The 18,216-nt window shown below is 43.8% G+C and overlaps 1 long non-coding RNA gene across 1 annotated transcript; it reads right to left on the bottom strand.

The window, feature by feature from the left end:
- Positions 1–239: 239 nt before the first annotated feature.
- On the bottom strand, positions 240–6,040 carry LOC149982508 (uncharacterized). Its single transcript, XR_016497525.1, has 2 exons — positions 5,717–6,040; positions 240–1,306 (listed from the first exon to the last, which is right to left on the bottom strand). It is a non-coding gene; the product is annotated as an uncharacterized LOC149982508 (long non-coding RNA).
- Positions 6,041–18,216: the final 12,176 nt, after the last annotated feature.

The following is an 18,216-nucleotide window of genomic DNA, read 5'->3' as shown; positions in this document are numbered from 1 at the left end:
CAGTCGATATTATGGAGTTAATTTGGAAAAAAGTTCGCGTTTTGAGGACTGAATTTTCAGGTTTTTTTGGTAGCCAAATGTGATGTATAAAACGGAGCTATAGAAATAGCCTAGCTGTTAATTAGCTATTAACCTAGCTAATAGACAAAGAATATTTTTGGAAAAACTGAGCATCTGCTATTGTTAGTGTTCAAAAACTGGAGAGTTGAGACCAAATCACGGACGCTGGACAGAGTGGATTTCAGTTGTAACAAAAGACAGTTTTAATGAGTCAGAGATATCTTGTCCCGCAGTTTTACGTGCACGGACCTAGTTCACATAACTCGGCAAGGAGCCAGGTGAAAAAGAGGCCTATACAACGGTTACATTCATTTTTATACATAGAATAAAGTAGGTGGAGTCTTGTCGTTTCGGTCTTCTTGACTGGTCGGAGGGTTGGAGGCGGGCCTTGCTCTAGCCAGAGCAGAAGCCCCATTGGTGCACAGCAGAGCCTTATCCTGAGCATCCGACCAATAGAGGGGGTCAGTCTTGTGGCTGGGTGTATGTGTTCTTACGACGGAATGTCTTTGTTTATATGAGCTATGTGTATGAATACTTATATAACAAATCCCTCTCTTCACGTCTATTAGACGTGAAAACTATAGCAGAAAGGTGGCGGTTGCAATCGTGGGTATACATAAGGTGGTGCTCCTAACCTTGTCTGGTTTGCATGGTGGGTCTGTAGGTGTAGTGCTACGTTTGAGACGGGAGTGATTGGAGGGAGTGATATCAGGAAAGGAGTTAGGGACATGTGTAGGGGTTGGTGTACGTGATGTGGCAGGGTGAAATAGTTGTTCAATTAACCATGTGAAAGTCCTAGGGTTACTCAAAATATCAGTAGGAATATCACAAATAAGGGACCAGATATCCCCAGCCTCACCCAGAGAGGGAGAAATTTCCCTCTAACTGGGCGAGGTTCCCTTCTCAGGGGAGGCGGAGTTTGATGCCGCATCACCTGAGGAAGGAGTGTCTTCATTTGGAATCGAATTTAGGCCGCTCAAATCAGCTCTGACTTCAGTCAGTGTTCTAGAAGGAATTGGGGCTGGGGTGCAATGTGTAAGGCGGTGCCAAGGTGTGCCTGATTTACCTTTGACCTGGACTGAGTGTGAAGTAACCTCCTTCACTTCGTACGGTCCAGTCCACCTGGGTTCCAGCCACTTTCTCTTGTGGACTGTAACCCTCACCCCGTCACCAACCTTTACCTTCAGTAGTGGCGTGTCCCCCGGCAGCTCCCCCTCCTGGACCTTGTGAACCTGGGTAGAGAGTGCTGCAGAGAGAACCGTCAGTTTTTTCACATAATTAGACATTACAATTTGTTGTACATCAAGGGCGGGCAAATGACCTCCCTCCCTTGGTGGACCATGCATGACTCTACCAGTCATTATCCCATGAGGCACATACTTTAGCTATCTTAGCTTTTGCTTTTGGTTTGACGTTCCACCAGATTTTGGGATTGGGGCCTGTACACAGATCCAAATCTGTGGGTTATGCCAAATCTTTCTTCCACCTGTCTCAGGTGTTTGTTAAATGTAAGCCATTTGTCAAATTTGATTTGTCTTGGGATGCCATATCTGGGTATTAGTTTGGTTTGTAGCCACTCAAAGACTGACCTAGCATCCTCCCCTTTTGTTAGTATTGCCTCTACCCATTTGGAGAACCTATCTACTATGACTAGGAGATAGAGTTTGCCTTTAGATACATTTTCGGGGCCCATGTCGGTGTAGTCTATACTAATATCCTGAAAACATGCATTAGGTATTACGTATGAGCCCATTGGTGTTCGATATGGTTTCTTTGGGTTGTGTCTGTCACAACCATTGCATTCGTCACAAAATAAATCATCGTCATAAAATAAGTCAGTCATATTTTTTATGTGAGGGTGCCACCAGATGTGCAAGGCCTTTTTGGAGGGTCTTTAGTTTGCCTTCGTGTGTGGGGCCATGTGTTTCTCATAAAAGTTCTGGGTCCATCAGTGTGGCCTGCTTCATGGGCATGGGCTGAGTCTGTATAGATATTCAGTCTTTCCTTTTCCTCTGATGAGGACCTGCGTCAATCCGATGATTTCAGCTAATTTGGCCGATGCTGGTTGAGGGATGATGGCTGATTGAAGGGTGACATGTGAACCGTCTGGGAGTTGCTGTTTCCTTCTTCTGCCGTGGGTGGTGGGCATTTTTATGGCCAGGGGATAGTGTTCCCAGTCATTCCCTGGAACTGCGGTTGGTTGTATGCGGGTTGCTGATGCATGGGTGTGGGTCCTGGTTGCTGATGTTCGTACTGTTGAGGTCTATTTCCACCCCTTTCCTTCCCATATGGACCTCTCGTAGAGTTCCACTGGCGTTGTTGTGGTGTGAGTGGGTATGGACACTCTCGTGAGTAGTGCCCTGGAGTTCTACAGTTGAAACAAACCCCTCCTCTTGGATGGCCTGGTATCCATTGCGGCTGGTATGCAAATTGTGGTTGCGGGGGATACCAAGGCCCCGGGTTGGCTGGTTGAGGACCGACCTGCTGTTGAATCATCTGGGAGATAGTCTGGGCCACTATTTGAGAGATGTCTGTTTTGGTGCCTGTCTCCTTCGTTTCTTCCGCCACCATCTGTTTCTTAGGTTTTTCTCCTTGTTGTGCTTCCTTCAATTGGAGTTTCAGGAGTTGTACCTGGAGGGACTGCACCTGGCTCTCAGCACCCCCTCTTTCCTTGTTGTGCTGGGTCACATGGTGGTGCACATGAGTGTTGAATTGGGTCAGAGGAAGTGCAATCAACCCAACCGTTCCTCTGAGTTTGGTTTTAACATCTCCAGGACACCCGTTGACCACCATTTCCTTCCACATGCTGAGTGTGGTATCAGTGTGATCGAATGGTTCTTCGTGGACCGATCTCCATGTGGTCTTAGCCCTGTCCAGGTATGCTGCAGGTTGCTCACCTGGGTTGATTGTAAAGGAGGATAAGGTGGCATAGTTTCTTTCTGTAGGGTATGCTCTCCGTAGAACTTCCCATAATCTGGTACGGAAGTGGTCTATGGGCAGTGTTGGGGCCCGCCATCCAAGGTCAGCTGCTGTCATGAGGGCCTCCATGGTTCCGTGGTCGGTGGCTCTTGCTAGAAGTGCTTTCATGTCTCCTAGGCAGAGTTGCAGGCCTGACGTAAGTGTCTGCAGTTGAAGTAGCCACGCTGAAGCTCCATGTAGGCTAGGCATCTGTCCCATCAGTGTTGTTAAATCAGTCATTTTCCAGGGCTGGTACTCCACAGTGTGTGCATCACCTGGTGTCGGTCGCAGGGGGTACTGTCCTGCCATCTCCTGCTCTCGCTCTCTTCTATCAGCAATTCTGGAGGACCGACGGAGTGTTTCGGACCCCATTGATTCGGTAACTTTGGTTACTGTTCCTCTCATTATGCCTTCCACACGGTAGGCTCCCTCTCTGTTGTTATCTTGGTTTCTAATTTCTATTAGCTCCCTGAGTTCCTTAGCTCGAGCTATTGATGATTTCAGCAGCTCCTGCATCTTAGTCACGTTTGGAGCTCCCATCGGAGCTGGGGTGAGCACCATGTCAATTTCTTCTTCGTTTTCGATATCCATGTTCTGATGACAGTCCTCCCTATCCGTCTGATAGAAGTGGTTTGAATCTAATCTTGTTTGTAGGTGTCCTCTGGTTTCAGAGGTGAGAGAGTTCACAGAGGAGCATTGCGGCCTCCGTTCCTGGGGGAGGTCTCCTGCTCCTGGAATCCCAGTTTCGAACTGTTCACATACCCTATGGCCAGCCGTTATCCCCAGGGTAATTTCCCCTTTTAACTCCCCTTGGTCTATTCTCAGAACTGGAGCCTGTATTGTGGGAGGTGCCCTGGGCAGGAATGGGTTGTGTGACGGGCTCCGGTGATTTTGTCCCTTTGAGTATGGCGGGGGCTGAACTGCCTCCATTGTCAATTGTGGATATAGTGAGGGAGAAACGGCCACAGGGGGAGCCGTGGGCAAGTTCTCAGGCGGAGCTTTAACATCCCCCGACGCCACAATAGCCACGCACATCATGTCTGGTGTGTTTTTTGGTAGTACCCTCCTACTCTCCTGTATGGCCCATGTACCTATCTTGAGCTCCCCCTCCGCTCTCTCTCTCTCTCTTGTACCTACTTTTTTGAACCTGTGTATCTTGTTTCTCTCCGCCTCACTCGCTTTTGCATGCTCTACTGCGTCCTCTAATTCTGTCTGCATATCTTGGAGTTTCCCCCCTGTAGGTGGTCCTCCGCTAAAATAACCTGCTTGTGTCCATCTTATCCGTAATCCTTTCCACACTTTCTCCACTTTCCCATACTGTTCTTTACCTCCCGCTCTATCAATCATACTCTGATCTAAATATTCATTGAATTTTAGTTTGGGCGTGGTAGCTGCAGACATTTTATCTAGTTCGTCTGATAATGTGTATAATGCGTTATTTAGGTATATTCAATCCTTACTATGTGGTGTTTATTTATATCGTTGTATGCTTAGCCTGTCCCTGGTCGAGACAAAGGGGGTTATCAGTATGTGACGCCCGCCACGTGTGTATTTCTCCGGTATTTTATTTTAATTTGTTCAGCGATTCGTTTAGGTATTTTCTAGAAATGATTCGGCGATTTCCTTTTGGAACAATATATCAGTGAATATATGCGGTTCTATAACAATTTTCAGAGTAATTCTAGCTCTTTAGGAAATATAGATAGAATTTCTAGACAACTCAGAGTTGTTCAGTGAATTATTTAAATACTTTCTGTAAACCATTCGGTAAATTCCTTTATGAACTTATATCAGTAAATTCGGGCGATTCTATAGCAATTGTCAGAATAATTCTATATCTTTAGGAAATATGGATAGAATAGAAAAACCCAAAAACCAGTGTGTAGCTTTTAGCGTCTGTCAAACAAAGTCTGTACTAAGCTCGGCGGCTTATTTAAATACTTTCTAAAAACAATTCAGTAAGTTCCTTTATGAACTTATATCAGTAAATTCCAGCGATTCTATAGCAATTGTCAGAATAATTTTAAACTTTAGGCAATATCAACAGGAATGAAAAAAAGCGAAAATCAGTATTCCAGCCCGGCTGCTGTCAATCAAAGTTGCACGGCCATTCGATACTAAGGTGGCTTTGTCTACCAGCACGTGTGCCTAATAGCCCAGTTACGTATCCCAACCTACTCCGCGACAAACGTTTCTTTCAATTTAATTTCCCCCATCTCCAAATCATGGAATGTCAACTCTGGTTCATATTATGTTTATTGTTTGATGTGCAATAGCCACATCATTCCCGATCTCTGTCTTGTGGAAGGCCAAACTTACATATCCTATATCTATTCGACTACACCTCTAACATAACCAATTAAACAGTTTACAACTTATTCAATAGGATCTTTTACATGCAGATTCAGTCGATCTATTAATTAACTACACCTCTAAACACAACCAATTAAACAGTAAGCACTTATTTAATAGGATCTTTTACATGCATACTACACTTCTAATAATAGGCCAATTGATAAAAAATAAAAATACAAATAAAAAATAAAAACGAGCAAAACAAGATCTCCCCGATCAATGTCTTAGGTTCTTATGTAAAAATTTGGGCACCGATTCATACTCACGCCCAGTACTTTCTGATCAAAATTTGGTTTAGGCTATAATACAATATGCAGATTTCGATATAACGGGCTCTGCTCACCTTATATAGAGCGCTCCGATCAGATTTCCTGAGGCAAGATGAATGGCTGGGGAAGTCACTCTTCCGTCTGATTTTTTAGCCGTGATCAGTCTCGTCCTCTCACACTAACTTATAATAGATCGAATTCAAGAATAACCAAACTCTGCTAACAAGTTCTGTTAGTGTTCAAAAACTGGAGAGTTGAGACCAAATCACGGACGCTGGACAGAGTGGATTTCAGTTGTAACAAAAGACAGTTTTAATGAGTCAGAGATATCTTGTCCCGCAGTTTTACGTGCACGGACCTAGTTCACATAACTCGGCAAGGAGCCAGGTGAAAAAGAGGCCTATACAACGGTTACATTCATTTTTATACATAGAATAAAGTAGGTGGAGTCTTGTCGTTTCGGTCTTCTTGACTGGTCGGAGGGTTGGAGGCGGGCCTTGCTCTAGCCAGAGCAGAAGCCCCATTGGTGCACAGCAGAGCCTTATCCTGAGCATCCGACCAATAGAGGGGGTCAGTCTTGTGGCTGGGTGTATGTGTTCTTACGACGGAATGTCTTTGTTTATATGAGCTATGTGTATGAATACTTATATAACACTATCTAACTGAGAGTATCCTCATTGAAAACATCAGAAGTTCTTCAAAGGTAAATTATTTTATTTGAAGGCTTTTATGTTTTTGTTGAAATGTTGCGTGCTGGATGCTAACGCTAATGCTAATGCTAAATGCTACGCTAGCTAGCTACTTTTACACAAATTATTGTTTTCCTATGGTTGAGAAGCATATTTTGAAAATCTGAGATGACAGTGTTGTTTACAAAAGGCTAAGCTTGAGAGATGGCATATTTATTTCATTTCATTTGCGATTTTCATGAATAGTTAACGTTGCGTTATGGTAATGAGCTTGAGTCTGTATTCCTGATACCGGATCCGGGATGGGGAGATCAGAGAGGTTAAGTTAAGAATTGACTGATCTACACAGGGTTGAATGCAGTGATTTTCATAATGACAGGTTATGTGTTTCAAAACACTTTTAGGGTGATTTTAACCACTTCCGGTTGGTCCAGGAAGCTTAGAATCGACACAGGTAGACCTCATAGTGGCCTGATGGACTGTCATCGATGACAGGTTCATACAGCATTCATAACCCACATAGGCTTCCGGTTGAATTTAGGGGTGCAGGCAATGTATTCCTATGGGGAGAGAAGTCAATGCAAACTGTTTGAAGTAAACACCTACTTTTAACTGTTTAGGGTTAATGCCACACGGTCGAGGTTAGGCTTGCACGGATCAGGAGGACCTTAGGAACGTACCTGAGGTCGAATTGTGCTTCTCACCCTAACGGTTCTCTCACTGTCACCCAAAAGCAAATGACATTGAGGGCCAGGCTTCATTTTGGCCTTCTTTTTTTCAAGGTCGCTGCACTCAGAGCGAGCTACGGTCAAGCGGGGCGTCTCGTTGAACTCGGCACAGTCTGGAGTCTATGGTGATGCCATTTTTTGTGTTGATTTCAGAATGCCATTTTGGGGATGGTCCCTCTCCGTTTAAACATATTGCAAATGTACAAAAGTCAACTAGCAAGTCAGTGTCCATCAGTCAATTAGATGTCATTCTGACACCAAACTGATATCAATTGACACCAAACCCACTTTTTCCAACTCATTTAGAAGCCAACTATCACATATGTCAGAGCAGGCCCATAATTCACAGCGCCTTCAGTTTAAAACGTAAAACACATAGTTACGTTCTAGCTGCGGGTCCAGTTCGAACATTATGTGTAGGCCTATGTGAGGCGACCCCAAATCCCGAGTTTTGGCTCGATAGGTCCTTCGGTGCCCGAGCAAAACCCTAATTGGTGCTGAAAATCCACTTTTTTCCATGCCTTGCTATGGGGTCCTTGAATGAGCTATCGGACAGAAACGTTGGGGTCCGTCTCTATGGGCCGAGCCGGTTTCAATGCACCTAGTCTTGCGTCTCTGAGACTTTTCTAAATGTCGTCATTTTCGTAATCGTCAAAATGAATTGAAGTCATTGCAAATGTACGAGGCTGTTTCTCGGTCCGAGAACCTTCTAGAGCCACGTAACTCACCACGCACTATCGACCTGAGGTCTAGAGCAGGTTTCTAACGTTTCAGAACTCTAGGTCGGACGGTTCTTTTTTAGCTCGAACAAAGCTAACTATTGCAGGCACTGTCTGTCTCTAAGCACCCCAATACGTCCCTCCTTCCAAGTTGTGTGTCTGTGTGATTTAGTTTTCCTTTGAAATTTTATGGGAAAAATGACTGATTTACAGTTCATGGGGGTTGCCTAATCACACATATGAAGTTTTGGAAAGATGTGACTTTTTTAACCCTTTGAAACAGCCCCTGTGACACCAATTATGGCACTTCCGGTTGGGACAGGAAGCTATAAGTCAACACATATCCTCATTGGGGTATGTTTTTACAGAATCCTGAGTTTTAAGTCCTTACGTTAAGAACTGACTGATTTACACAGGGTTGAATGCACTATGTCTATCAAACTGCAGGCATTGTATGGATACACACTTTTAGGGTGATTTTAACCACTTCCGGTTGGTCCAGAAAGCTTAGAATCGACACAGGTAGACCTCATAGTGGCCTGATGGACTGTCATCGATGACAGGTTCATACGGCATTCATAACCCACATAGGCTTCAGGTTGAATTTCGGGGTGCAGGCAATGTATTCCTATGGGGAGAGAAGTCATTGTAATCTGTGAGATCAAAAAACCCTGTTTTACTGTTAAGGGTTAATGCAACACGGTCAAGGTTAGGCTTACACGGATCAGGAGGACCTTAGGAACGTACCTGAGGTCGAATTGTGCTTCTCACCCTAACGGTTCTCTCACTGTCACCCAAAAGCAAATGACGTTGTGGGGCAGGCTTAATTTTGGGCCTACTTTTCTAATGGTCGCTGCGCTTAGACCGAGCGAGCTACGGTCAAGCGGGATATCTCGATGAACTCTGCACGGCCTAGGGATTATGGTAATGCCATTGCCTGCTCTCTGTGTCTTTAAGCACCGCACTTTTTCACTCCATCCTTGCTGTGTGTGTGTGAGAGAGCTGTTCTTTGACATCTGTTGGAAGGAATGACTGATTTACAGTTCAGGAGGGTTACCTAGTCACACATATGAAGTTTTGGAGAGATGTGACGTTTTTAACCCTTCAAAACAGACAGTGTGACCCAATTAAAGGCACTTCCGGTTGGCACAGGAAGCTATAAGTAAACACATGTCTTGACTGAGGTAGCCTCTTACAGAATCCTGAGTTTTAAGTCTTTAAGTTAAGAATTGACTGATCTACACAGGGTTGAATGCAGTGATTTTCATAATGACATTTTATGTGTTTCAAAACACTTTTAGGGTGAATTTAACCACTTCCGGTTGGTCCAGGAAGCTTAGAATCGACACAGGTAGACCTCATAGTGGCCTGATGGACTGTCATCGATGACAGGTTCATACAGCATTCATAACCCACATAGGCTTCCGGTTGAATTTAGGGGTGCAGGCAATGTATTCCTATGGGGAGAGAAGTCAATGCAAACTGTTTAGGGTTAATGCCACACGGTCGAGGTTAGGCTTGCACGGATCGGGAGGACCTTAGGAACGTACCTGAGGTCGAATTGTGCTTCTCACCCTAACGGTTCTCTCACTGTCACCCAAAAGCAAATGACATTGAGGGCCAGGCTTCATTTTGGCCTTCTTTTTTTCAAGGTCGCTGCACTCAGAGCGAGCTACGGTCAAGCGGGGCGTCTCGTTGAACTCGGCACAGTCTGGAGTCTATGGTGATGCCATTTTTTGTATTGATTTCAGAATGCCATTTTGGGGATGGTCCCTCTCCGTTTAAACATATTGCAAATATACAAAAGTCAACTAGCAAGTCAGTGTCCATCAGTGAATTAAATGTCATTCTGACACCAAACTGATATCAATTGACACCAAACCCACTTTTTCCAACTCATTTAGAAGCCAACTATCACATATGTCAGAGCAGGCCCATAATTCACAGCGCCTTCAGTTTAAAACATAATAAAAACGTAAAACACATAGTTACGTTCTAGCTGCGGGTCCAGTTCGAACATTATGTGTAGGCCTATGTGAGGCGACCCCGAATCCCGAGTTTTGGCTCGATAGGTCCTTCGAGCAAAACCCTAATTGGTGCTGAAAATCCACTTTTTTCCATGCCTTGCTATGGGGTCCTTGAATGAGCTATCGGACAGAAACGTTGGGGTCCGTCTCTATGGGCCGAGCCGGTTTCAATGCACCTAGTCTTGCGTCTCTGAGACTTTTCTAAATGTCGTCATTTTCGTAATGGTCAAAATGAATTGAAGTCATTGCAAATGTACGAGGCTGTTTCTCGGTCCGAGAACCTTCTAGAGCCACGTAACTCACCACGCACTATCGACCTGAGGTCTAGAACAGGTTTCTAACGTTTCAGAACTCTAGGTCGGACGGTTCTTTTTTAGCTCGAACAAAGCTAACTATTGCAGGCACTGTCTGTCTCTACGCACCCCAATACGTCCCTCCTTCCAAGTTGTGTGTCTGTGTGATTTAGTTTTCCTTTGAAATTTTATGAGAAAAATGACTGATTTACAGTTCATGGGGGTTGCCTAATCACACATATGAAGTTTTGGAAAGATGTGACTTTTTTAACCCTTCGAAACAGCCCCTGTGACACCAATTATGAAACTTCCGGTTGGCACAGGAAGCTATAAGTCAACACGTATCCTCATTGGGGTATGCTTTTACAGAATCCTGAGTTTTAAGTCCTTACGTTAAGAACTGACTGATTTACACAGGGTTGAATGCACTATGTCTATCAAACTGCAGGCATTGTATGGATATACACTTTTAGGGTGATTTTAACCACTTCCGGTTGGTCCAGGAAGCTTAGAATCGACACAGGTAGACCTCATAGTAGCCTGATGGACTGTCATCGATGACAGGTTCATACGGCATTCATAACCCACATAGGCTTCAGGTTGAATTTCGGGGTGCAGGCAATGTATTCCTATGGGGAGAGAAGTCATTGTAATCTGTGAGATCAAAAAAACCTGTTTTACTGTTAAGGGTTAATGCAACACGGTCAAGGTTAGGCTTACACGGATCAGGAGGACCTTAGGAACGTACCTGAGGTCGAATTGTGCTTCTCACCCTAACGGTTCTCTCACTGTCACCCAAAAGCAAATGACGTTGTGGGGCAGGCTTAATTTTGGGCCTACTTTTCTAATGGTCGCTGCGCTTAGACCGAGCGAGCTACGGTCAAGCGGGATATCTCGATGAACTCTGCACGGCCTAGGGATTATGGTAATGCCATTGCCTGCTCTCTGTGTCTTTACGCACCGCACTTTTTTCACCTCATCCTTGCTGTGTGTGTGTGAGAGAGCTTTTCTTTGACATTTGTTGGGGGAAATGACTGATTTACAGTTCAGGAGGGTTACCTAGTCACACATATGAAGTTTTGGAGAGATGTGACTTTTTTAACCCTTCAAAACAGACAGTGTGACCCAATTAAAGGCACTTCCGGTTGGCACAGGAAGCTATAAGTAAACACATGTCTTGACTGAGGTAGCCTCTTACAGAATCCTGAGTTTTAAGTCTTTAAGTTAAGAATTGACTGATCTACACAGGGTTGAATGCAGTGATTTTCATAATGACAGGTTATGTGTTTCAAAACACTTTTAGGGTGAATTTAACCACTTCCGGTTGGTCCAGGAAGCTTAGAATCGACACAGGTAGACCTCATAGTGGCCTGATGGACTGTCATCGATGACAGGTTCATACAGCATTCATAACCCACATAGGCTTCCGGTTGAATTTAGGGGTGCAGGCAATGTATTCCTATGGGGAGAGAAGTCAATGCAAACTGTTTGAAGTAAACACCTACTTTTAACTGTTTAGGGTTAATGCCACACGGTCGAGGTTAGGCTTGCACGGATCGGGAGGACCTTAGGAACGTACCTGAGGTCGAATTGTGCTTCTCACCCTAACGGTTCTCTCACTGTCACCCAAAAGCAGAAGGTGAACAGCAAGCGAAATCGCAAGAAAAACCTTGTCACAAAAACCACAGAAAAGTATTAATCCGCCAGTCTCTGAGTTGTTTATTGCAAGCAAAAATATATAGCAGGGAGCTTGCAGTTCCTACAACTTCCACACGATGTCGCCAAAAACGTCATTTTCATTGACAAAAATCATTTGTGTAATGACAAATAGATCCTTCATTTCGTCCAGCATACAGGAATCGATTTTTGAAGAGAGACAAAGGACAACGTTTTCTTGAGTAGCTGCTATTGAATACAGATCGCCCAGTGATCAATTTGATCGATTATTAACGTTTACAAATACCTAAAGTTGGCTTACAAAAGTAGGTTGAAGTGTTTTGTCAAAGAATATAGGCAACTTATATCATTTTAAAAAATGACGTTGCGTTTTGGAACGGAGCTTTTCCTGAACCAGACAGGCTATACAAATGGATATTTTGGGCATACATGGACGGATTTAATCGGGAAAAAGACCCAATTGTGATGTTTATGGAACATATAGGAGTGCCAACAAATAATATCATCAAAGGTAATGAATGTTTTATATTTTATTTCTGCGTTTTGTGTAGCGCCGGCTACGCTAATTATTTTGTTTACGTCCCCTTCAGGTATTTTGGGGTGTTGCATGCTATCAGATAATAGCTTCTCATGCTTTCACCGAAAATCGTTTTTAAAATCTGACTTGTTGGCTAGATTCACAACGAGTGTAGCTTTAATTCAATACCCTGCATGTGTGTTTTAATGAACGTTTGAGTTTTAACGAGTACATTTAGCATTTAGCGTAGCGCATTTGCATTTCCAGGTGTCTAGATGAGACATCTGCGTCTCAGGTAGGAGCAAGAAGTTTAAGCACCGCACTTTTTCACTCCATCCTTGCTGTGTGTGTGTGAGAGAGCTTTTCTTTGACATCTGTTGGAAGGAATGACTGATTTACAGTTCAGGAGGGTTACCTAGTCACACATATGAAGTTTTGGAGAGATGTGACGTTTTTAACCCTTCAAAACAGAGAGTGTGACCCAATTAAAGGCACTTCCGGTTGGCACAGGAAGCTATAAGTAAACACATGTCTTGACTGAGGTAGCCTCTTACAGAATCCTGAGTTTTAAGTCTTTAAGTTAAGAATTGACTGATCTACACAGGGTTGAATGCAGTGATTTTCATAATGACATTTTATGTGTTTCAAAACACTTTTAGGGTGAATTTAACCACTTCCGGTTGGTCCAGGAAGCTTAGAATCGACACAGGTAGACCTCATAGTGGCCTGATGGACTGTCATCGATGACAGGTTCATACAGCATTCATAACCCACATAGGCTTCCGGTTGAATTTAGGGGTGCAGGCAATGTATTCCTATGGGGAGAGAAGTCAATGCAAACTGTTTAGGGTTAATGCCACACGGTCGAGGTTAGGCTTGCACGGATCGGGAGGACCTTAGGAACGTACCTGAGGTCGAATTGTGCTTCTCACCCTAACGGTTCTCTCACTGTCACCCAAAAGCAAATGACATTGAGGGCCAGGCTTCATTTTGGCCTTCTTTTTTTCAAGGTCGCTGCACTCAGAGCGAGCTACGGTCAAGCGGGGCGTCTCGTTGAACTCGGCACAGTCTGGAGTCTATGGTGATGCCATTTTTTGTGTTGATTTCAGAATGCCATTTTGGGGATGGTCCCTCTCCGTTTAAACATATTGCAAATATACAAAAGTCAACTAGCAAGTCAGTGTCCATCAGTCAATTAAATGTCATTCTGACACCAAACTGATATCAATTGACACCAAACCCACTTTTTCCAACTCATTTAGAAGCCAACTATCACATATGTCAGAGCAGGCCCATAATTCACAGCGCCTTCAGTTTAAAACATAATAAAAACGTAAAACACATAGTTACGTTCTAGCTGCGGGTCCAGTTCGAACATTATGTGTAGGCCTATGTGAGGCGACCCCGAATCCCGAGTTTTGGCTCGATAGGTCCTTCGAGCAAAACCCTAATTGGTGCTGAAAATCCACTTTTTTCCATGCCTTGCTATGGGGTCCTTGAATGAGCTATCGGACAGAAACGTTGGGGTCCGTCTCTATGGGCCGAGCCGGTTTCAATGCACCTAGTCTTGCGTCTCTGAGACTTTTCTAAATGTCGTCATTTTCGTAATGGTCAAAATGAATTGAAGTCATTGCAAATGTACGAGGCTGTTTCTCGGTCCGAGAACCTTCTAGAGCCACGTAACTCACCACGCACTATCGACCTGAGGTCTAGAACAGGTTTCTAACGTTTCAGAACTCTAGGTCGGACGGTTCTTTTTTAGCTCGAACAAAGCTAACTATTGCAGGCACTGTCTGTCTCTACGCACCCCAATACGTCCCTCCTTCCAAGTTGTGTGTCTGTGTGATTTAGTTTTCCTTTGAAATTTTATGGGAAAAATGACTGATTTACAGTTCATGGGGGTTGCCTAATCACACATATGAAGTTTTGGAAAGATGTGACTTTTTTAACCCTTCGAAACAGCCCCTGTGACACCAATTATGGCACTTCCGGTTGGCACAGGAAGCTATAAGTCAACACGTATCCTCATTGGGGTATGCTTTTACAGAATCCTGAGTTTTAAGTCCTTACGTTAAGAACTGACTGATTTACACAGGGTTGAATGCACTATGTCTATCAAACTGCAGGCATTGTATGGATATACACTTTTAGGGTGATTTTAACCACTTCCGGTTGGTCCAGGAAGCTTAGAATCGACACAGGTAGACCTCATAGTAGCCTGATGGACTGTCATCGATGACAGGTTCATACGGCATTCATAACCCACATAGGCTTCAGGTTGAATTTCGGGGTGCAGGCAATGTATTCCTATGGGGAGAGAAGTCATTGTAATCTGTGAGATCAAAAAAACCTGTTTTACTGTTAAGGGTTAATGCAACACGGTCAAGGTTAGGCTTACACGGATCAGGAGGACCTTAGGAACGTACCTGAGGTCGAATTGTGCTTCTCACCCTAACGGTTCTCTCACTGTCACCCAAAAGCAAATGACGTTGTGGGGCAGGCTTAATTTTGGGCCTACTTTTCTAATGGTCGCTGCGCTTAGACCGAGCGAGCTACGGTCAAGCGGGATATCTCGATGAACTCTGCACGGCCTAGGGATTATGGTAATGCCATTGCCTGCTCTCTGTGTCTTTACGCACCGCACTTTTTTCACCTCATCCTTGCTGTGTGTGTGTGAGAGAGCTTTTCTTTGACATCTGTTGGGGGAAATGACTGATTTACAGTTCAGGAGGGTTACCTAGTCACACATATGAAGTTTTGGAGAGATGTGACTTTTTTAACCCTTCAAAACAGACAGTGTGACCCAATTAAAGGCACTTCCGGTTGGCACAGGAAGCTATAAGTAAACACATGTCTTGACTGAGGTAGCCTCTTACAGAATCCTGAGTTTTAAGTCTTTAAGTTAAGAATTGACTGATCTACACAGGGTTGAATGCAGTGATTTTCATAATGACAGGTTATGTGTTTCAAAACACTTTTAGGGTGAATTTAACCACTTACGGTTGGTCCAGGAAGCTTAGAATCGACACAGGTAGACCTCATAGTGGCCTGATGGACTGTCATCGATGACAGGTTCATACAGCATTCATAACCCACATAGGCTTCCGGTTGAATTTAGGGGTGCAGGCAATGTATTCCTATGGGGAGAGAAGTCAATGCAAACTGTTTGAAGTAAACACCTACTTTTAACTGTTTAGGGTTAATGCCACACGGTCGAGGTTAGGCTTGCACGGATCGGGAGGACCTTAGGAACGTACCTGAGGTCGAATTGTGCTTCTCACCCTAACGGTTCTCTCACTGTCACCCAAAAGCAGAAGGTGAACAGCAAGCGAAATCGCAAGAAAAACCTTGTCACAAAAACCACAGAAAAGTATTAATCCGCCAGTCTCTGAGTTGTTTATTGCAAGCAAAAATATATAGCAGGGAGCTTGCAGTTCCTACAACTTCCACACGATGTCGCCAAAAACGTCATTTTCATTGACAAAAATCATTTGTGTAATGACAAATAGATCCTTCATTTCGTCCAGCATACAGGAATCGATTTTTGAAGAGAGACAAAGGACAACGTTTTCTTGAGTAGCTGCTATTGAATACAGATCGCCCAGTGATCAATTTGATCGATTATTAACGTTTACAAATACCTAAAGTTGGCTTACAAAAGTAGGTTGAAGTGTTTTGTCAAAGAATATAGGCAACTTATATCATTTTAAAAAATGACGTTGCGTTTTGGAACGGAGCTTTTCCTGAACCAGACAGGCTATACAAATGGATATTTTGGGCATACATGGACGGATTTAATCGGGAAAAAGACCCAATTGTGATGTTTATGGAACATATAGGAGTGCCAACAAATAATATCATCAAAGGTAATGAATGTTTTATATTTTATTTCTGCGTTTTGTGTAGCGCCGACTAAGCTAATTATTTTGTTTACGTCCCCTTCAGGTATTTTGGGGTGTTGCATGCTATCAGATAATAGCTTCTCATGCTTTCACCGAAAATCGTTTTTAAAATCTGACTTGTTGGCTAGATTCACAACGAGTGTAGCTTTAATTCAATACCCTGCATGTGTGTTTTAATGAACGTTTGAGTTTTAACGAGTACATTTAGCATTTAGCGTAGCGCATTTGCATTTCCAGGTGTCTAGATGAGACATCTGCGTCTCAGGTAGGAGCAAGAAGTTTAAGCACCGCACTTTTTCACTCCATCCTTGCTGTGTGTGTGTGAGAGAGCTTTTCTTTGACATCTGTTGGGAGGAATGACTGATTTACAGTTCAGGAGGGTTACCTAGTCACACATATGAAGTTTTGGAGAGATGTGACGTTTTTAACCCTTCAAAACAGAGAGTGTGACCCAATTAAAGGCACTTCCGGTTGGCACAGGAAGCTATAAGTAAACACATGTCTTGACTGAGGTAGCCTCTTACAGAATCCTGAGTTTTAAGTCTTTAAGTTAAGAATTGACTGATCTACACAGGGTTGAATGCAGTGATTTTCATAATGACATTTTATGTGTTTCAAAACACTTTTAGGGTGAATTGAACCACTTCCGGTTGGTCCAGGAAGCTTAGAATCGACACAGGTAGACCTCATAGTGGCCTGATGGACTGTCATCGATGACAGGTTCATACAGCATTCATAACCCACATAGGCTTCCGGTTGAATTTAGGTTTGCAGGCAATGTATTCCTATGGGGAGAGAAGTCAATGCAAACTGTTTAGGGTTAATGCCACACGGTCGAGGTTAGGCTTGCACGGATCGGGAGGACCTTAGGAACGTACCTGAGGTCGAATTGTGCTTCTCACCCTAACGGTTCTCTCACTGTCACCCAAAAGCAAATGACATTGAGGGCCAGGCTTCATTTTGGCCTTCTTTTTTTCAAGGTCGCTGCACTCAGAGCGAGCTACGGTCAAGCGGGGCGTCTCGTTGAACTCGGCACAGTCTGGAGTCTATGGTGATGCCATTTTTTGTGTTGATTTCAGAATGCCATTTTGGGGATGGTCCCTCTCCGTTTAAACATATTGCAAATATACAAAAGTCAACTAGCAAGTCAGTGTCCATCAGTCAATTAAATGTCATTCTGACACCAAACTGATATCAATTGACACCAAACCCACTTTTTCCAACTCATTTAGAAGCCAACTATCACATATGTCAGAGCAGGCCCATAATTCACAGCGCCTTCAGTTTAAAACATAATAAAAACGTAAAACACATAGTTACGTTCTAGCTGCGGGTCCAGTTCGAACATTATGTGTAGGCCTATGTGAGGCGACCCCGAATCCCGAGTTTTGGCTCGATAGGTCCTTCGAGCAGAACCCTAATTGGTGCTGAAAATCCACTTTTTTCCATGCCTTGCTATGGGGTCCTTGAATGAGCTATCGGACAGAAACGTTGGGGTCCGTCTCTATGGGCCGAGCCGGTTTCAATGCACCTAGTCTTGCGTCTCTGAGACTTTTCTAAATGTCGTCATTTTCGTAATGGTCAAAATGAATTGAAGTCATTGCAAATGTACGAGGCTGTTTCTCGGTCCGAGAACCTTCTAGAGCCACGTAACTCACCACGCACTATCGACCTGAGGTCTAGAACAGGTTTCTAACGTTTCAGAACTCTAGGTCGGACGGTTCTTTTTTAGCTCGAACAAAGCTAACTATTGCAGGCACTGTCTGTCTCTACGCACCCCAATACGTCCCTCCTTCCAAGTTGTGTGTCTGTGTGATTTAGTTTTCCTTTGAAATTTTATGGGAAAAATGACTGATTTACAGTTCATGGGGGTTGCCTAATCACACATATGAAGTTTTGGAAAGATGTGACTTTTTTAACCCTTCGAAACAGCCCCTGTGACACCAATTATGGCACTTCCGGTTGGCACAGGAAGCTATAAGTCAACACGTATCCTCATTGGGGTATGCTTTTACAGAATCC

This window comes from Oncorhynchus mykiss, chromosome 7 (assembly GCF_057628025.1).
Source record: "Oncorhynchus mykiss isolate SJ-2025 chromosome 7, ASM5762802v1, whole genome shotgun sequence".
Classification (NCBI taxonomy): Eukaryota; Metazoa; Chordata; class Actinopteri; order Salmoniformes; family Salmonidae; genus Oncorhynchus; species Oncorhynchus mykiss.
The sequence above is the reverse complement of the archived record's forward strand: the minus strand, read 5'-3'. Positions and strand labels throughout refer to the sequence as shown.